Source organism: Ambystoma mexicanum, chromosome 4p (genome assembly GCF_040938575.1).
Source record: "Ambystoma mexicanum isolate Mex_15411 chromosome 4p, UKY_AmexF1_1, whole genome shotgun sequence".
Lineage (NCBI taxonomy): Eukaryota > Metazoa > Chordata > Amphibia > Caudata > Ambystomatidae > Ambystoma > Ambystoma mexicanum.
Window position 1 is genome coordinate 609,932,192 of NC_090927.1, and position 22,060 is coordinate 609,954,251.

General features: G+C 46.6%; 1 protein-coding gene across 5 annotated transcripts in view; it reads left to right on the forward strand.

Moving 5' to 3' along the window:
* PRIM2 (DNA primase subunit 2) overlaps positions 1 to 22,060 on the forward strand; it is a 1,404,979-nt gene that overhangs the window by 599,340 nt on the left and 783,579 nt on the right. The window lies entirely within an intron of this gene.

The window sequence follows — 22,060 nt, forward strand, 5'->3', positions numbered from 1 at the left end:
CCTCTGATCATGTGAGGCGAAAGACACATGGGTCTAGATCGATTCCAGGGTTCATAGGGGGAGCTTCGACGGCGAGGCCGCGTCTCGGTCGTTGTCGCTGGGTCCCGTCCGCCATCTTGGATTACGCGGCGGAGGGGCCGCGGGATAAAAAGAGCCCGATTATCTTCATCTTGGCGATTCTGGGTTCCAGCAGCACGCCGGCCGGGCTCCACATCCTCTCACACTCATCTAGTTGGGTTCGAAAAACGCAGCATAGGAGCCATAGAAAGCTGTGATGCAACGGGCGTTCCACGGAGGCCATCACGGGAGCGACTGCATAGCCAGCGCTCCAGGCCACGCCTCCTCCTTTGTGTGTATCTTAAAAAAACAAGAGACGTAGCTTTATCTTGCAGCCCGGTGCCGAGAAGTGCTGGCGTCCATTCTCATGTGGGTGACATTACAGTCATCAACATTGAAAACGGACTTAGCTTACAAGCAGTACTCCACGGAGCGGGGCTGCAAATTAAAGGTACGTTCATTTTTTTCCTTTCTTTCAGGAAAAAGACACTTGACCACCTGTGTAGGGAACTACACGGATGCTAATGGCAATATGCTTGTTGGCGGCGGGCTGTCTGGCACCACCACCCTTGATAAGGAACCTTTGCTTCGCTCAGGCTTTTAACTTGGGCGGGCAGGCTGTTACCGACCGGCCCACCACTGAGGGGCAAATCGCCTCATTGTATTCCAGTCCTATCCCTAAAAGACAAAGTCCTGCTCGCTAAGTGTCCAAGCTACTCTTCTTTATATGCAGTTCATTTTATACATTTGGAGTAGGCCTTGTCACATCGCATGACCACCACAAGCCTATACGGAACTTCTGCTTCAGTGCGTCATTGCTTCTTATCCAGTTTCCACCCACATTGAGCAGCATTTCTCATTAGTTATATTTTGTTACAATGGCCTCACTATTTCATGTGAGAGCGGCTTATAGCAAAATAATTGAATTGCATTTCCCAACCGTTTAAAAACAATTTGTTAAATTATTTCTTTCTAACAACGTCACTGTAAACTGCAAGATTGACACATTCAAAACATTAAAGTTTACAAATGAATGTCATTATCTAAAGTGGATAGCACTGTTAAAGCAAGCCAAATGCAAGTGGTGAAAAACTGCATGCAACAAACGTTGAACTTAGCAGTAAGAAAGCATTTAAAATGGAATGTGAGCCGTTCAGTCACTTTTCCCTGTACAACTTTTCTAAAATGTGTGACTACATACTGATATAAGAAAGCGGGCACCAGGAGAAATACGGGTACAACAGGACATTAACCAGTTTACAGGGACATCTGTTCTGACTGTTTTAAATCGATGGATAGGAAAGAAATGTAGTTTGCACAAATGGTGGTGTAGGTTTGGAGGCTAGTGGAACATTTGGTGTGGTCGAGAAGCTATTGCAAATGTATGGGGGAAATAGTGAATCACAACGCATTTCTGTATGCTGTATGCATTTGGGAGTCTATCAGTCCGGTCCTTTTGCCGAGATCCAGGGGAGAAATAACACTTGAACATGCCTGTTTCTAAAGTAAGGCAATACAAAACAGCGGGCTGTGGTACGTACCCACATGGTCAGCTTCAAAATGTCACTTTACCTAGCTGTAAAACAAAAATCCATGGCCAGCAACATTACTACCCCCTAAACGCTGCCCCATGTCTAGTACCCCAAACTTGCCTGCTTCAAACAAATTGGGACTGAAGAACAATGGGGAATGGAGCATTTCATTGGAAGGTGACTGTAAATTAGCATGAAAGGTAGGATCAGACTTCGGAATTGGTAAAAGCTTCACTTGTCTTTAGGGTCGTGTAAAAAATGCCCAAAAAACAAAATAAAAGTTACATTTTTTTCCCCATGGCTTTACCAGTTTTTATTGTGCAATTCCATAGTTGTAAACAAACAAGTTATCGAGCACCACGCAAAAAAAGTAAGGACAAATTACTAACAGATAAAACCGAACACTTGATAATTCACCCCTTTCACATATAGCCAGGCACCACTCAAAACAGAGGACATAGGGATAGAAAGTGGGACAGTAGCACCAGGGACGTCATTTCACCAAAATGCCAGGGTTAGGTAGCGGAAGTGACATGACCCTTGACCTCTGATGACATCACAGGAAGTGATGCCATTTGACCACACCCCGAAGTGACATCACGGGAAGCGATGGAACACAACCTTTCACCCCTCGATAGGAAGTGGCATCACATAACATTGTTTCTCCAGCATCGGATCTTTCATAGATTCAGATGCGTGAATATTCCCCGTCGTCAGACTGGGAATCCTCAGTGATTTAAATATTACATTTTTTAAAATATATACATTTTTTCCATTGAAATATGAGTGTAAATTGCCCATTATGGTCTATGAGCCATCCACTTGTGTAGTCCCTCCACCTCACTTAATTCCTTTATGGCCCTAACCAATGAGGTGGCAGGGTTTAAGCTCCACCCCAGTCAGCCATCTTCAGATTTTTCACCGCAGTCTGACAGAGGGAATCCTGCTCTGAGCTTTTCGTATATTCTTTCCTCTTAGGTATACTTTATGAGATCTCCTGTTCAAGAGCTTTCTGCTCTGTGTTTCTGGGCTCAGAAAACACTTTATTTCATCAAAAAATCGTCGAGTGAAATCCTCTCAGAGCATGCTGAACTTCCAACTGCCAAGAAGCCTTCCCTGTTCAGGGACTGCACAAAGTGCATGGAGAAACTTGTCTACATGAAGGATCCTCATGAGCAATGCATCTACTGTTTATTATCCTCATGATATAAATAAATGTGACATTTGAAGGACTTTTTCCAACAAGACCTTGCAGGATAGACACAGAAGACTTCTCCATTTAGAAGCCAAAGGTCTTGACGAAGAATCTGCCAATACAGCTCCTGTACATTCTTCTAAACCATCTGGAGTGTCTCACCTTCTCACAAAAGTAAAACGAAGGTGGAAATACCCCCTTTGAAATCTGGGGATCACAAGAAATGGCATCCTGAAGAAGAAACCACCTCCAAAGGAAAGGCATTTTCAAAAAACCCAGGGGGGAGGGCAATCGTCAACGGATAAGCCGTCTACGAGCAGTCATAGTGATAGAGGCCCATTGACGACCAAGCCGTCGATGAAACCTGTAGCGTCCATGACGACGACACTTCAAACCTCGTCATCGATGACCAAATCCTTGTCATCGAAATCAGCCCCCACAAAGCATTCGTCGACAGTCCCAGCACTCGTCCACGAATCAAGTTCACGAAGATTCAGTCAACGGATCGTCAACGAAGTCGTCCACGAAGCCACCATCGACGAAGTCATCATCGTGCACAAAGCCCACAACGGCACCGTCGACGACAAAGTCAATTCCTTCGTCCATGGAGAAACCAAAACCCAAAACAGCCGTCGCAGACGCCATTGTTACTCCATCCAATGAAAAAACAGTGCTCCCTTTATCAGTGACTCATGAACCGATAGGAGCACAACTTTCTCCTTTGGGAGAGATGACAGAACTCCCAGACATCATTCCTCAGGAGGAGTTTTCAGACACAGAATATGTTGGCAGGCAACCTTGCCTCACTCCCAAGGAACATAGTCCTCCCAGGCAACCAACTGTGGAGGAACCTGCCGATCCTTACAATCCAGCTCTCATAGTCAATGCAAAGGATCATTGAAGAATTCAATAGACGTCAAGCGCAAAAGAATAAGTCATCCATACCAAAAGAGGTAACGCCTCCTGAGAGCATCCCACCTTGGCATAGCACACCTAGAGTCTCCTTCCAGGAGCAGGCCACTTAAAAGGGCACATTCACCTGAGCCTCCTCGCAGATCCAGGAACAGAACGCTCAGTGCTTCACCGACAAGGGTCCCATCTCCTAGATTATCGCCTAGGCCAAGGTCACCTGTTTGAAACCCTACAATTGTGCCTTCAACCACATCAGTCTCAGACTGGCAAGGGAATCCTTTCAGAGACTTTACTGACCCCGAGGAAGGGGAAGATTACTCATGAACCTGACACTCCTAGCGAATGGGATGATTACATAGTTGAACAACCCAGAAAGAAAGACTCTCCAGGAGATTCTTCACCACCAGACGATTTGGTATCTTTCCATACCATTATTGGCAAAGCTTCAGACTTGTTCAAGCTTCAAGTCACATCTGAAGAGAAAAGTCAGTGCTTTATGAGCACAGGGATACACGCAGAAGGACAGTCACGACCATTCCTCTTCTTGATACCATATGGGAATCTGGGTCAAAGATATTGGCTACGCCTTTATCTACCCCCGAGAAATGCAAAGCCTCTGACACAGTGCCACTTTGTCTAAGGGGACACACCAAGCCAGATTCTTTCATTACTGTGGCAGTGAGAAAAAAGTTGGCCAATCCTGCATCGCCCTTATCAGCACCTCCTGACAAGGAAGGACGTAAGATAGAGGCCATGGCCAGGAAGTTATCCGCATCAGCCTCTCATCATCAGAGCAGGTAATACTCTAGCCCTGACAGTGCGTTTTGACCGCGAGCTATGATTGTGTATGTCTCAACTAACCAGACATTTATCAGCGGATCTCCAGGAAGAAGCCAGATCAATCCTAGCAGACGGGGAAGCTACCTCAGATCATATGATTGGCGCAGCAGTGGACGTGGCGGAATCAGCTTTTAGGCAAATGGCTAACGGAACTGTACTGAGGAGACGGGCCTGGATGAAAGCTACAAATTTCAGACCGGAGGTCCAAGCTCAAATATTTGACATGCCCTTCGATGGGCAAGACTTATTTGGTAAAAGATCGATGTCCACTTCAAAGGAATAAAGACGGACGCATACACAGCTCGAGCCACCAGTTCCCTTAAAGATAAAGACAAAGACTGCAGATCTTTTCGTCCCTTTCGAGGCTCATCCTCCAAATTCAGAGGTTTCAATTGTCCGTCCCTATGGGCAAAATATGCAGGGAAACACCTACCAGGACAACAGGTAACCCCAAACCTCTAGCAGGTACTCCCAGAGGGGAAGGCGTGGCTCTACCCAGGCCAAGACCCCAGGGCAAGCAAAATTGACAGATCATGTCTTTCCCCTCAACGTCACACCCCGGTTGGGGGAAGAGTAAGCTGATTTCTCCATCGTTGGCAGTTAATAACATCGGACAAGTGGGTGTTGCAGCTGATACGAAAGGGTCACACTATAGAATTTCTAGATCAACCTCCATCCCTTTGTCCCACACCTCGCAAGGTACATCTTCTAAGACATTTCGTGTCCGTGATTCAAAAACTGCTCCTAAAAGCAGCTATCGAACCAGTCCAAGACCAACGGAAGGGAAGGGTTTTTACTCACGTTTCTTCCTGGTCAAGAAGAAAAACGGTCAGTGTCGACCTATACTGGATCTAAGAGCGCTCACAAGTTCATCAAGCGCATCTAATTCAAGATGAGATCTCTGTAAAGTGTCTTAACTTGGCTAAACCAGCACGACTTCCTGGCCCCTCTAGATTTGGAAGACTCCTACTTCCACATTCCCATTCATCCTGCCCACAGACAGTTCCTCAGGTTCGCAATAGGGGAGCTACACTTCCAATTCCGTGTTCTCCCGTTCGGCCTAAAGTCAGCTCCAAGAGTTTTTACCAAGTGTCTTGCACCGGTAGTGGCAAAACTCGGAAGGACAGGAACAGAAGTCTTCCCATATTTGGACGACTGGTTGATAAGGGAAACTCATACAAACTCACACGCTTGGCAGTTTCAAGAACAATAAAACACGTTAGGTTTTAGGGGTTAGGTTTTTCCATCAACTAAATGAAATCCTGCCCAATGCCCAGCAATACAGTTCTTTCTTGGGTGCGGACCTAGACACCTGCATCCCCAGGGTAAGACCCTCGGCAGACAGAATAACAGCTATTCTCCACTTGACCTCATGGTTCCTGAACAGAGCGGCAACCACGGTACGCTCTGACAAATCTCTCCTGGGCATGATGTCCTCATGTATATTCCTCATACCAAATTGCAGGCTTCGCATGAGACCAATCCAGGAGGCCCTGGACCACCAATGGAAACAGGCATTTGGCTCATGGGAGGATACAGTCCAACTACTGCAGACATTACTCAAAGCACTTCGATGATGGAACTCGCCTCAAAACCTGTCAGAGGGAATGCCCTTTCAGGCACCAACATCTACCCTTCTCCTCAGGACAGATGCATCTCTGACCGGCTGGGGGGACACATCTAGAGGACCTTGAAACCCAAGGTCACATGGTCTGCTCAGGAATCTCAACTACACATCAATGTCTTAGAACTCGGGGCAATACGGTGGGCACTAAAAGCCTTCCTTCCAGTATTAGCTGGCCAGGTGGTGACCATCCAGACAGACAATACGACCTCCATGCATTACACGAACAAACAAGGAGGCACCAAGTCAGAAATCTTGTCACAAGAAGCTCAACCCCTATGGGCATGGGCACTGCACGACAGAGTACAAATCAAAGCGGAACATCTCCCGGGAGTGGACACCATCCTAGCGGACAAACTAAGCAGAGAATTCACGACTTCTCACAAGTGGGAACTAGACGAGAAAGAAGTCCAACGAATATTTTCCATCAGCAGATCGACCTGTTCACCACCAAAGCCAACAAGAAATGCCACGAATTCGCCTCCAGGTACCCAGAACATCGGTCAGTAGGAGATGCGTTCTCGGTGGATTGGACAGGGGAATTCCTTTCCCCTCATCCCTCTCATATCGAGAGTGCTACGCAGACTGAAAGAACAGAATTGTTCAATGATCTGGTACTCAACTCTACAACACCTCTCCCGTTGGCCCCCGATTCACCTTAATACTCATCAGGAGCTTAATCGCAAGGTCCTCCACCACGACCCAGCAAGCCTATCTCTCAAGGCCTGGTTCCTGAGCAGTGAACATTAACAAATCTAGATCTCCTTGCAGATTGATGGGATATTATCAAGGTATCTAGAGCCCCTCCAACTCGGATCACCTATACCTAAACATGGACTTGTTTCTTCAAGTGGTGCGAAAAATCTTCAGTGAACCCTGTCACAGCATTGATCGAACAAGTGCTACCTTACTTACTGTACTTGGCCAAAGCAGGATTATCTATATCCTCTATCAAGGTTCATCTATCGGCCATAGCGGCATATACAACGCACCCATATAAACAGTCATTGCTCACTCTACCAGCGGTTAAGATCTTCCTAAAAGGGCTGATGCGTACTTTCCCTACTACGCCAACATCGGTACTATCCTGGAGCCTAAACACGGTACTGACGGCTCTAATGGAACCACCTTACAAGCCTATTCATAGATGTGACATGAAATTCTTATTGTGGAAAATGGCTTTCTTGATAGCCATCACATCTGCCAGGAGGATCAGTGACTTACAAGCTTTATCAGAACCTCCTTTCACCTTGTTCCACAAAGACCAAGTCATTCTGAGAACCCATCCAAAATTCCTTCCCAAGGTTTTGTCAGATGAGACACCCGGAGCGCATTGTCCTCCCTACTTTCTTCCAGAATCACACATCTCATGCAGAAAGATCTCTGCATTCTCTGTATGTGACGAGGGTCCTAATATTTTATCTACAAAGAACTAAGGAGTTCCACTCCTCCAACAGATTGTTCATTAATTTCTCTGGATGCACTAAAGTTCAGCATATTTCAAAACAAAGTTTGGCACGTTGGGTTTCTCAATGTATCACCCACTGTCATCAATCCAAAGGCAACCCCCTCATCAGACCTCCTCCGGGGCACTACACCAGAGGAGGGGCAGCTTCAGTGGCTTTTCACGCAGGGGTTGCTTTGAAGTACTTTTGCAGAGCCGCTACCTGGAGCGCACTGCGCACGTTCGCCAAACATTACTGCCTGACAGAAGATGCCAACAAAGAATCTGCAGTTGGCTAGGCTGTGGTCTGCCATCTCTTTACATAAGGTAGGATCAGCCTTCCTCCCACCTTTCCCTGGGTATGTAACCTTGGTGTCGCTGTATGGCAAAGGCTTGCAGAAGTTGTCTGCATATCCATGTATATATTATATGGGCAAGTTTTTAACTGCTTGGTATTCTATTCAATCATCTGAATCTATGAAAGATGCAATGCTGGAGAAGTCTTAGTTACTTACCTGGAACTGTATTTCTCCAGCATTGGTATCTTTGATAGATTCACATGCGCCCACCCGCCTCCTCTAGAGGCTGCTCCTACTCTTGGCATCCATCATACTCTAATCTCTACGGTTCAAAATCTGAAGATGGCTGACTGGGTGGAGCTTAAACCCTGCCACCTCATTGGTTAGGGCCATAAAAGACCGAAGTGAGGTGGAGGGACTACACAAGTGGATGGCTCATAGAGCATAATGGGCTATTTACACTCATATTTCTATGGAAATAATGTATATATTTTAAATTTGTTAATATTATTTAAATCAGAGGATTCCCAGTCTGACGACGGGGAATATTCAAGCATGTGAATCTATGAAAGATACCAATGCTAGAGAAATACAGTTACAGGTAAGTAACTAAGACTTCTGAGTACACTACAAAAAATATGGTTACGATATCACTGTAAAGTGATATACATTTCATACAAGAATGGATCACAATATGTATCATTAATATCAGTGTGTATAGGCCCATATTACCAAATCAAAGTGAATGTAAGCAGACCAAGGCCATACGATAATGTGTTATTATATAGCACTTACGCTTCAGCGCTTCTTATAGAACAAATATACATACAATATCACCCAACCGTTGTGGGTACTCCTTTATCAACCTCAGCAGGATGAAAGGCTGAATTGACCTTGCTCGGAGTCGAACCTGCAGATCACACACACATTGCAACAGCCAGCGCTCAACCCCCTGAGCTATCTAACCGGCTATAGCTATCAGAAAACCAGCCACTGCAGAAACAAAGAGCCACATTCTGCTGGCCACAACCCATGAGCCTCAATGTAAAATAAAAAAATAAAAGGTTTTTTTTAGATTTCTTTTTTAGGGGTAGCAAGGTGGAGACCTCAGGGGTCGCAATTGCGACCTCTGGCGACCCCTTAATGACGTCCATGAGTAGCACTAGTTACTTGATGCATCACAGACGGCCTTCATAATTCGCAGGGACTTCGGGAGAGTTTCAAGGGTTTTAATCTTTTTGGATTCTCTCAACCGTTCACAGTAAGGAATTTCTCACGTTTCAGTGCAATGACCGAGAGGGTCTTCAATGTAGAACCCTGGCTGTAAAAGGGGCATGGGGAGTGGAGCTAGCACCATTGCTCTTTGATCTCGCGTGGGATCTCATTTTTAACCCAGGCTTCTGTAGTCCTGGGTTAGTGCTACCCAACGGTAACCACCTCTATCTTATAGCTGGCTTCGACTAATGATGGTTCCTGGCTATCGAAACTCTCCCTAGGACTTTCTAGCTTGACCATACACTACCAATGGTTCGTTCTAAAGGGGTGGGATATGATTGCTCCCTTCACTCTTCAAGCACTGCTCTCCTATTCCCCCCCCTACTCTCCTCTGACCAACTCCATCGACCTTCTTACATCCCATCCCCTTTCCTCCATACTGCATGGGCGTCCCTCGCTAGAGACGGATTAGAACCTTTAAAAGACTTTCCCCTTTAAATTTAGCTGCACGCGGAGACGTGGTACCAGGAGCATGCACTCCCACTGACTCTGCCCTCCAGCGCCACACCTCAGTCCTCTTTTTTGGCAGTGACGGGAGCAGGCCTGCTTCGCCTGCGCTAGTGATCGAGGCCTTTTCCCCCTCGTAATTACACGTGCTTGACCTTCCCCTGGAATCCAGAATTCCATTAATCCTTTTTTTTTTTTTTACTGTTGCATGTTTGGATTCCTTTACTTTTCTACACCGGCCTCTGGTGCATCACCTGCCCCGATGCATGTCGGCCCGGGCGGGCTTCATTAGGTGCCCCTGCTTGTACGGCTCTTTTCTGGCTTCAGACCTGCACGCGCTGTGTCTGTAGTGCATCGGCAAAGACAACGGTTGGGAAGGCTGTTCGGCGTGCGACGCGCTTTGATCTTGGTCACTCAAGAACTGACTTGTGAGGTGGAGGGAGCTCTTCTTCAGTTCTCCTCCCGAACACCTCATGGAATACGTGCACAAGGTAAGTATACTCTTTTCGAAAGCACCCTGCAAGGGCCTTTCCTTCCTAGGGAAGACTCAGAGTGGGAGGGATCGCTCAGATCCTATTACCAGTCAAGGCACCAAGGCTCCAAGAGCTGCCGGTCTACCAAGCGAGGGATCCAAGGATCACCAAGGCCAAGGACTGAGGGGCCCAAGGGCTCTTGTACCAGGAAGTATCCTGAGGGGCATTGCCCTGATACCGGGCCTCAGCCCCAGGGGGTGCCTACATGCAGAAGCACTACCGGGGTCTCTGCCCGAGGGTGGTAAGCCTCCCAGGTCCATGCCTGAGGTGCAGAAGGGGCCGGAACCTACGCTTGAAGGCGAACCGGTGGAGGCGCGTTGGAGTACTTTGGTGGACACACAGTTCCTGCACTTGCCAGTATGAGACCAAATGGTGGCACTGACTGAAAAAATGGTGCCTCGCATGGAGGCACACCATTCCCAGTCAGACAGGCTTGCAAGCAGTCACGCATCCAGCATCCAGGCAAGACTTTGCTCCGCGGGTGGAATGGTCACCCATGCACACCTCTCGGATGCCGTGGTGTACACCATACGGTGTGTTATAATGATGCTAGTTACACAATTAAGGCATGGCACGGGCAGAGCTCAGCCTCCTGTCACACCGACACCTGTGGCACAGGCAGCGCATGAATGCTCCACTACTGCATGCGAGGAGCGCTTCTTTGCCAAATGTATGACGCTAAGGAAGTCTCCACAAATGAGGGGCCTACTACTCCAGTACTACCGCAGCCTGTGCTGGATCCGGTGCAGCCCCCGGCTACCGGTATTACCTCCACCCCTGGTATTACTGCCACCCCCTCAGGCCCCAGTGCTGCCCACGGCTTTGCCAGTGGCCCACCACTCTGGTGCAGTCTCCACTGCCTCTCACGCCACAGGTCTCAGGGATACAGCTAGCAACTCCGCCTGGCGACAATGTAGATCAGGGAATCACAGACCTTGCTGCCTCCAAGGGACCAGGAGGTTGCGGACACAAACGAGGAGGAACACTCAGATACCGCAACCTCAGTCCGAGCATATCATGACAGGATGGCAGGCCTAGCAGAGTATTTGGGTATTCCCCAGCTGCAGAAGGTGTGGAAATCTAAGCGCTCATGCAGAATGGCGCAGTGGAGGAATTTCCGTCCTCTTAGTGAGGTTCAGGATTTTATTTGCGATTTTCTTAATACAGAAGAACCACCAGGCAGGCCTGCAAGTGGTGATCGATCTGTCCTTCTAAAATCTTTACCCCCCCCCCTGCAAAAGTTGAAGATGGTTATGCCAGCTCCGATTGCTGAGTCTCTGTGTGGGGGAGACTGGACGTGCTCCCTTTACCTGAAAGATGCTTATCTTCACGTCCCTATTTGGCAGCCCCACCCGGTGTACATCATGTTCAGGGTGATGAGCCACCATTTTCATTACAGGGTTCTCCCTTTTGGGTTGAACTGTGCCCCTCAGACATTCACCAGGTTCATGAAGTCAGTTTCTGCAGTCCTCGTTGTTTACCCGTACCTGGATAACTGACTGATCGGGGGGGGGGGGATTTGAAGGTGCTGTGCAGGATATAGCACTCTGGCTTATGGACCACTTGTACGTTCTCTGTCAGCCACAGCAAGTTGCAGCTGCAGCCCTCTCAGACACTGGTCTTCCTTGGACTGCTCTGGGATACGAGGAGGCAAAGGATTTTCCCGATGATGGAGGATTCGGGTGGTGAAGGCAGCGATTGCCCATTGCTTGGTGGTTCCAGTAACTGCTGGGTATCATGACAGCGTGCCTGCTGGTTATTCCACATACAAGGCTCAGGATGGGGAGGATACAGCTGCTCCTAGCAGCCTCGTGGAACCAGGACATGGACTCACAGGTGGTCTCCATCCCGGAGGATCTCTGCCAGGATTTGGCATTATGGAGCCTTTTCTCCAACCCAGGCCAGCATGGACGATCACGACGACTCCTCACTGGAGGGCCAACCTGGGCGACCACTACGTACATGGACTATGGTCTGATGAGGACAGGGCAAGCCACATCAACCTCCTCAAGTTAACTACAATTCAGCTAGCCCTTCGGGCCTTCCTGCGGCTGATCTGGGCCAGTGCGGTCTGCAGACAGACGGACAGCTCGACCTGCATGTACTTCATCAACAAGCAGGGGGGCACCAGATGCCCAGCCCTGTGTATGCTGCCCATCCAGATCTGGGAGTGAGCAATGGAGCACAATATAAACTTCTCAGCGGTCCACCTGCCGGGGAAGTCCAATCTGGAATCCGACAGGCTCAGCAGACTGGAGTGGACAACTACGAGTGGCAGTTTTGCCCGCAATCCTGGCAGAGGTGTGGCCTAGCGAGGGTAGACCTATTTGCCACAGAACAGAAAAAGAGGTGCCATCAGTTTGCCTGCCAAATGGGCTTTTGGCAGAAAATCGCTGGTAGACACGCTACATCTGCAGTGGGCGGCCTTTGGGCATTTGTGCCCCCCCCCCCGACCCCTCTGATAGTCATCTGAAAGGTCAGAGATGTAACCTACTGGTTTTAGTGGCCATTAACGGTAGTACAACCTTTTTAATGTACATACTGCAGAAGTGTTTGTGCGTCTCATTGGTTTAACCACCTGCAGCAGTATAAAATGAAGGTCATAGAAGCCAATGCAATTGTACCTCAAGAACTTAATGAACTGGCAGCACGCTTGCTTTCATACTGCTTAATGGTTCCAATCAAAGTAAGGTGGGTTAATGCACCTGTAGCAGAGATGTTTGTAACCTGAAATCACTGTTTAATAGTCCTCAACATCATCAGCCATGTACTTAATGCATTAGAGCAAGACCAATACAAAACATACAAATGTCACAGGAATCCATGAAACATTTCAATTTGACATCAAACATTTTTTTAGGAATAAATACCTGAGGTAAGGTGCTGTCTACATCAGTTGGCAGCTATTTTTGAACTTGGAGAAAGAACTGTTAGACGGTGCTTGCAAAGTCATACAGTTCTGGAAAGTTAAGAGTGAGGTCAAACTAATATTAGCTTTACAAGAAAGCAATTGATGACTGAACCCCTCAGCGTAAATAAGAAAATGTTAGAGCATGTTTGATTGCTAATAGAGCAGCAATAATGGATTATCAATTATTTTGTCATTGTAGACCTGAAATCAAGGCTTTTAACACAGCCATTAAAGCATCCATCAGTCATTTAGAAGCAATATTTTAAGACTGAAATGTAATCTGTATTTTACTGGAGAGTTTGTGGGTTCAAGGGATAATGTCCCACGAGCAGAGATAATTTGTCGTTATTGCTCTCTGGAGGTGGAGACTTTACAGCACTTATATATTTCCTGTACCTAATTATCTAGCCAGTGGACTCAACTGTTTAAGAGATTTGTGTATTGTGAGGGTATGTTACTTACTGAAACCTTCTGGCATCGATTTAGAACGCACATGAAATCTCGTTATGCTTAACTGTTTTATCTTTCTGAAAGTGATTTTAAACTGAATTGATATTTTTTATATTAATTTAATTGAAATTATGCTATCAAGGCCCCATGGCAGAACCAAGACCGTTGCCACCATTCTTATGGCTGAGCCTCTGACAAGTGGAAGCAGTAATTTAGCTTTCAATCCAATATATAGATCACAAAAAATGAAATAAAGGGCTCTTTCACTCTCCTATATCGCTTCTTCCTAGACCTAGTCAAGTGCTTATAAGCAATTGGTCCAATCTGAACATTAAACTAATATCTGTGTGCTTAGATGTTTGGTTCCTGACAATGCCATGCTAGGCTGTCTTGAAGTTTGTATTCGAAATAGGACATAGTGCTAAAGTGTGTACTAGCTTTAAATACATCAATTTACCAGACCCTTTCTTACTAGCACTCCTTGATCTCGGAACAGGCTGTTCTCTTCAAATCCTTTGGATAGGTCCACATATCAGCAAGCCCTATACTATCCAAGATGGGCTGGGTTTTATAGTCTTTGCATCGAGAATTAGATGCATCGAATCCTTTCCATCAAAAATGATTCATCAAATTCCCATACATTAAGTGCAAAGTGTTAATTTAACGAAGCCCTTCCATCGAATAGGGTTTCGTTATATAAGCACTTTACATTTTTTGCATGCAAATTTGATGAAACATGCCTAACGTTATAACGTTAGAGGGAGCTGTCCAGTGCTGAAATCTTTAAAGTATTTCTGCACTGGCCAGCTTCCTCTAACTTTATTGGGGGGGAGGTCCCCGCCCAATCCCCCCAACGCCCCCCCCAACCCTAACTCTAACACTAACCCTAAAAATCCATCGAAATGTATTAAATGAAAGTGCATTTCGATGGAAAGGGCTTTCAATGAATACATTTCGTTGGATTTTAATTTGATTAAAGTATTTTCGATGGATAGACTGGATACCGATGGGCTGCACATAACAGAGAAGATCTGCCAAGCTGTTTGAAGGCCTAAGACTTTCACCAGACGTCAATCAGTCGACCCAATATATGGCCAAATAGGAAAGATATTTGAGATTCCTGCAAACTAGTTCAGATTGATTGGCTGTTAGGGGCGTTTTCCAATAACCCCCCATTAATATCTTTCAAAGATGTTCTTGGCCCTTTTTGCAACTGTGGCAACTAGCTTTGTGGACATCTGACCCATACCCAGCAGATGCCACACCCTTGTTCCCATATATATTCAGCAATTCCTGTGCTATGGGACCCCCTTATTTAGTCTGCGGTATCCTAATTCCTGCAGGCATACATGGCCAATGTTTCTGTGGACCATTGCTTCATCTAAGAGTTAGAATGTATGAAAGCCAACCGTAAGTAGTCGCATATTACACCGTGTAGCGACTTCTTCTGAAGCCTTAAAATCAGTGGCATTGGTGTGCACCAAGGTCATCATGAACATAACTGTTCCAGCTGGTGAATCAACTGAAATATACCTGGCAGAGGAATTTTGTATAATATTCCTTGAACTTTGGTTCATGTAAAGCAAGACATATGTTGCCTTATATAATGCATAAATACATTCACTGACCATATATCCCCATTACTGGGGTGCTTGAGACTGCACTGCACTGCACATCTGTTGGTAGCAGTTAGACTTGTGATGACTGCCCATTACATATGGTAACTGTACCTGGTGTAGGATGCATCAAGTGACTTTTGGATGGCATTACTGGGCATAGGAGGCTGTGCTTGCCATATGATGGAAGCAAGTGGACATGTACAATTGTAACTTGCATTCTGACTAAGCCCGGGTTGTAATGCTATATCAAGCATTAGATGGCAGTATTCAAATAAAGACACTGAATTTGGCATACTGTATTATGGCAGCAACTGGGAATGTGGGGGTTTACTTGTGTATATATACTATACTTGAGAAGTGCAACTATAACTGGTATAGGATGGAAATAACAGACCATACAAGGCATTAGTGGCATATGTACAGCAGTGCCCCCGGCCTGTGTTGATTCTGTTGGGTCTGCCCCAGTCATATCATGACCCTATCCATGGCACATGAAGGCTTCACCCTTGTTAAAATGTGGTTGGTATATAAAATAGCGTTGACTGCTTTACTACCTATTTGGTTCTTCATGAATTGGAAGTTCGTGCATGGTTTATTCTTACACCTGTGAGCCACTTACGATGATGTCACTAGAGCAAAAGGGCAACTAGTGGCGAAAGGGTCAAAGGTCATGTGATCCCACTTCTGGTGATGTCATCAACTGTCTGAGGTCACTTACGCTACTCCTGGCATTTTGGTGAATTGACGTCCCTGTTTGCAATAGATCCTTTTCTGGACTGATAGCTAGTGTTGGGGTATGTGTGCTTGTGATCTCCTGACAGACTAAAAACTCTAACAAAAGCTAGAAACTTAAGAAATATAAAAAGAAGTCTTAAGTTAACAATTTTTGCTGAGTTAGTAATTTTATTGAGGCGGACAAAACAGCTTTATAATTTGTTCCCTGGGGGTTATTTAAGACTTTTGTTTCAATCATGATTCAGTCTTTTGTAAAGAAGGTGCTGATTCAGTGCCAGACAGAGTGGGGCACACCTACCAATTGTGAGAATAAGAGGGCTGGACTAGGACACTCTAGGGGGAAATCAGGGGGCCACAGGGAGCTGAAGCCAGCCCCAAGGGTTAGGCCTGCAGAGGAACAAGGAGGGGACACTTTTGATATAATATACCATGGACACAAGAGAAGTGACTGCACAAATGCGAGAAAGGCGAAACCACAGGTAAGCGCTCTTCATAGGGGCACCGCTGGCGGGCTGCACTTAACACATGGCGCATGAACCGCAGCAGAGGGAGGGGGGGAACACTGAATTCAGGCTGCTCGTCCCCAGCAGACGTCAGTCGCTGGGAACAGCACCCAGTAGTGTAATTAAGGCTGAAGAACCAGTCCCACGGCTACTCCTGGGAGCTCGGGAAATCAGTGTTTGAAATCAAACCTTGACCAGTGGGTATGGGAACGAGGTTACGGAATGGTGGGGCGCTCCAAGAAGAGCCAATCTGACGGTAAGTTCTGGTGTCCCTGGAAAGTAACAAGCCCTCGAAGTGTCTGCAACAGTGTTTGCGAAGGTTACTATCTCGCAGGTGCCATGTGAACGTCTCGCTTCACACTAGTTCAGGGTGTCTTGTGTTCCTTTCTGGTGCCGACAAATGGCAGATTAATAAAGACCGGGAGGTCAGCATAATTATGTTATTACTAATTGCAAAGTGTTTGCGGGTAGGAGCAGGAAGCAATGTGGTGTCACATGGGGAGGAGATGGGCTTAAAGGGGATGAGTCTGTTTGGTCCAGTCATGTGTAACTAATGTATGTCTGGCTATAGGGATATGATGTAGCTTAACCAGTATGCATCTTGGGAACCGAGAAGATGCAAAGTTTGAAGCGCAAATGTTTGCAAGCCCCGAAGGACCCCTATTACGTTTTTGGAGGTCCCAGTGATATCCTAAGTTTTTTTCGGTCAACTGAGGGTATTCCAGCCACCCTCCTTGGTGGCGCGGGTCCAGCGACCGCGGACCTGATCCACGCGCATCACCGAGGAGGCCCTGCAGATGTCGAGTTAACGAAGGTCTGCTTGATCCAGGGGGCAGAGTGAGCCCATACAAAATACTCAGTGCTGAGGGAACTCGAGGATCTTTAGGACCCTGAGTGTAACCGTGCAAGAAAACGCTGCATTGTGGTTGCATGCTCACGAAGGGGGAGGGATGGTATTTTATGGTGTTCAAGACGTATCCTCAAGGTGGGAGGATGATTGGCCATAGTAGTCATAGATTTGAGTACGTGCCACCCCATAAAGAGTGGGCATAGGTCTGGTCACACCTGCATTAAAGCAGGAGTGGTGCATAGTAAGAGGCGGACCCCATTAGACTGGAGTTGCGCATAACCTCGACGATTGTATAATTGCGTCATTTGGGGAAGACAGGTGTAATTCTATTGTTTTGTTAAAGCAGTGTTTTGAAGAAATGGAGAGGATGTATGTATGGTAGTAAGTGTTGTTCGTCTTGTTTTAATGGCGTTGACCTAGGTGGAACGGTCTTCGCCGAAAGGTACTTGGTTTATAATAGCATGCTTGACCCTTCTGCAGTGGACGAGAGGGGTGGAGGGGACTCCGCGCCTACCTTTACTAACACATGGGAAGGTGAGCCCGTGGAGAGGGCCGTTGCTTATTAACCCCGGAGTGAGTGTTTGCGCCTGTGGAGAAAGCCAGTATATCAGATGTGAGTGCGTGGGTGGGCCTGTGGAGAAGGCCAGAGCAAAAGGGGGAGACGAGTGGCTACGGTTAAGTGTGAGTGTTGCCGGGAGAAGTGTATACAAGGAAGAGTGTGACATAGAGGACAGGCAGAAAAAAGACAGGAATTAATAGCCTATCAGGCTTGCCCTCTCAACCACATGTGTAAAGAATTGCCCCAGTATCACGATACAATTAAAAAGTATAATTTTCAGTGCGTCCAGGAGACTGCAGGTCAGTGTTTCCATGCATGGACCAGAGAAGGAACATTTGATAGTAGAACAATATGTATGTCCTCATATTTGTTAACAAAATACAAGGGCTCCAAGTTAAAGAGTAGGCAGAATATACTGGGGCTCTGGAAACTGTGCGCGGAAAAAAAGGGGAACAAATGTAGGGAGAGGGAATCCGACATTACAGCCCGCGGCGGGGTATACAAACCCACAGCGGGAAATCCCAGAGGGGGAAAAAAAGATGACAGAGAAAAAGGATAGAGACACCCGGGGGATGAGGTACACAAAAGGGGAAGCGGGGGAGGAAATACTTAGCCGACATTGAGGAAAGTGCTCACCAGCAGCTAAATGTGTTATTCAACGAAGCAGAAAGGGCAACAGAAGAGGAGATGCAGAGGAAAAGGAAAGGGGAGAAGGGGGAATGGTTGTCGGGAAGGATAAAATTCAGATAGGACGACAAACGGGAAGGGGGAGAGGAAGAGACGGGAGGGGGGTGAGACTAGTGCGGTCTCAGATGAGGATGTAGTAGGAGGAAAGTGGTGATGGAGTAGGGGACGAGTGGACCCCCGACAAAGATGCGAGGGAGGGGAGAAAAGAAAGAAGGCAACATGACCGTGGTGAATCTGGGAGGGATTGGTCAGCCTCCCTCCATAGTAGGAGGGGGAAGGAAAGGGAAAATAAGTCGGACTAGATCAGACCACAAATGGGGGAGGGGAGGACAGGTCCCAGGATCAAAGCAGATGCCGCTGTTAGAAAAGGGAAAAGGGGACACACATTACTTACTATGGCAGACAATGGACCAGGACAATGTAATATGCAGCCTGTCCTCCCTTGTGGCAGGGGCCAGCAAATGGATACAGGTGCTCGAAAAAGAGACAGCTGGTGTGACATTAGTAATAGGGGATATGAAAAGTGTTTTCACAGCTATAATATGAGAGCAAGGGGACCCAATATGGGAGCAGGCAGGGTACAAGGGGTTGATGGCCCCGTTGGACAAGATTGTGGGAATAAAAGTTATGGCCAGAAATACAGGCAACAATAGCACATTACTGTAAAAGGAAGCAGGAGAGCAAGAGGCAGGCAAAAAATGCTGCAAAGTCAGAAAATAAATGAGTACAGAAGAAACTGGCACGGTATACAATGGAAGGGGTAATGTTTGTACCCGACACTGCTGCTGTGTCACCCGCCCATCAGGGAGGGTTTCCCATAGGGAACACACCGCAGCAGGGGGTTTGGGGGTGGTTTATGTGCAGCCGCAGTTTATGCCAAAGTGTGGAACACCACAGCAGGGGAATTACATGCAGGGAGGGTACTTTCCAATGGGGAGAGGATACTCACAAGAAGGAAGAGGATGATGATACAGGGATGCAGGATATAGGGTTTTCGGCCCATGCTTTATACGCAGGAACATGGGGCATTTTGCACGCACCTATCCCTTTGGACAACAAGCTCGGGCACAGGCGATTCAAATGGTGCAGCAGCAAGGGTTTGTCACAGAACAGCCACAACAGCAGCAGATGCAACCCCTTCCAGCCCAGCTGCAGCAGGGACAGGTGCCCCAGCCACAGGGACATCAACATGTCCAAGGGGACCAACGGATGGTGCAATGGCACCTTCAGATGTGGCATATACACCAGCGCTAGCCACAGAAGGTTCAATGGTGCTAGGACAGAGCGTTGTAACCCACTACACCAGGGTCTATGTGGTCGGAGGGAACCCTTTTCCACAGAATAACTCTCAATAATTGGGAGGCCCACTGAAAGCTCGAGCGTGTCCAGTCCTAGCAGTAACTGATGACCCGAAAGTGGAACCCGAGGTAGCAGTGAAAATAGGACCAAAAGAGTTTTAATTCCTTATAGATACAGGAGCAACCAAATCTTGTGGAAGGGAAGGGGGATTCCTGCTATCAACCAAAGTGATGGATACTCAGGGCTTCTCTGGGCGGTAGCGACGGTTCCAGTAAAGAAAGATTTACCACCAATAAAAGGGACGGAGCACATCGTAGCACCACTACTATATTCCAAAGATACCCCCATCAATATCCTGGGGAGAGACTTGCTCAGCAAATTGAACGTCACAATATCATTCACAGAAAAGGGGATGGTGTGCTCAACGGCAGGCATTTACTACGCACGAGTGGCCACTCTCCTTTCAGCAGCACACGATCAGAGCACACTGTGAGGCCACCCCATGGATCCTAGCATGTTCTTGTATGGGGTCGAGACTCTAGTGGGCTGGGTCCTGGGAATACGAGGGAAGGTGTTCTGACTGGCGTCAGAATTCTTGTTCAGCCACAGTGCCAGTAGGAAGACAGAAGAGGCACCACGCTTGTAGTACTTCAGCTTGAGGAGGTAGTGATCCGCAAAGACATGGTGATACTATGCGGGAGGGACAACGACAACATGGAGTGGCGTACGTTGCTATGCATCGACCCAACACTGACAGTAACAGGAGTAACGGATGAACAACTGTTCTCCGATGGGGAAGAGGAGGGAGAGTGTTGCAACTACAGATACCTTGCCCAGTAAAAGTAGTAGAGAAGCTAGTGCCGATACTGACACAAGGGGCTAGTCCCACTGTGGGCTGACACTACCTTTCTACTAAGTGGAAAAATAGATATTTACATAAACCAAAGGAAGGTCAATAATGGCGTGAGACTAAACATCTCAATTGTATTAAATAATTAATAATTTTCCTCTCTACACACAATCACAATATAAATAATAAAATTCATACATAAAACCTCACGTCAAAAGAGATATATATATATATATATATATATAATACAAAACACATCAAAACTTAATATCAATGTCGTAGCGACCTGGTTCACAAGCGCGTGAATTCAGTTATACACATTTATCACGCTATGTTTCACTAGCCCAACTTGTACACATTTCTGTCCTACATGGCTTGAATCTGCCAGACTCATCAGGGGCACAGTGTGTGTATCATAAAATGGCTTGCAGTAGAATCTAACTTTCTATCTTCCTAGTCTTTGAGGATCCCTATAGGGATAAAGAGACACATTTAGTACATTCTAATGGTCTTATAACTAGACCGGACATATTGCACACTTACCCCAGGTTTTTAAGATATACTGAACAATCGGATACCTGGGTGGTATTGCTGAATAAGCTTGTGCCAACCACCTGCAACCGTAAGTGTTGCCACTTGCTGTCTTCCTGATTTCGGAAGTTAGTCACTCTTCCTTTCACTATGCTAAAAAATAAAACCACTTTACTAGTAATGAATTCATGACTAACCATTGTTTCTCATTCAAAATACACTCAACTCAAATTTATTCTTATTCTGACCACTCTCTCGCAGGGGTGTGGGAATACTGGCTGTGAACAAGAATGCACACATTGATATTGTGCCATCCATGTGGATCTTAGTCTTAAGATATTTTATAGACTTCTTGGCCAGAGGCACTGGTGGGAGAGCAACATCTTTGTCTTTAACTGGTTTCCCAAGGGCAGGGTATCAAGTTCTATCTCAATCGTACTCAGTCCTGTCTGAATACCAGCTGAAATAAATAGAAAATACCAAATCAATACTATATTGCCCCTTATAACTGAGAAATGGAAACCCCCATTACTATGATGCCAGTGCACGCACTTGGGATTTGTGCTGAAGCCAATTATTTTGTTTGGCTTTTGCATTCCACTACCCCAGCTAACATGGGTACTGCATAGCTATCCAATTTAAAGATTTCTCCTCTGCGCGACCCTGCTAGATTATGACGCGTACCCACTCCTTCTCCGTGATTCCTTGATATTCGAGTGACATTTCATTTTATCCTAACGCCAGCCGATGTTGTCAAAAGAGATGAATCTTTTCTGTAATAAATAAAATGTACAAATGTGGCCTGTTGTGTGATGTGCCCATGTAAACATTTTGTCAGCTGAGTGTAAATGGGGCGTATGTGATGGATGGTTATAGCTGTCGTACCTAATTGAACAGCAAAAATGTGT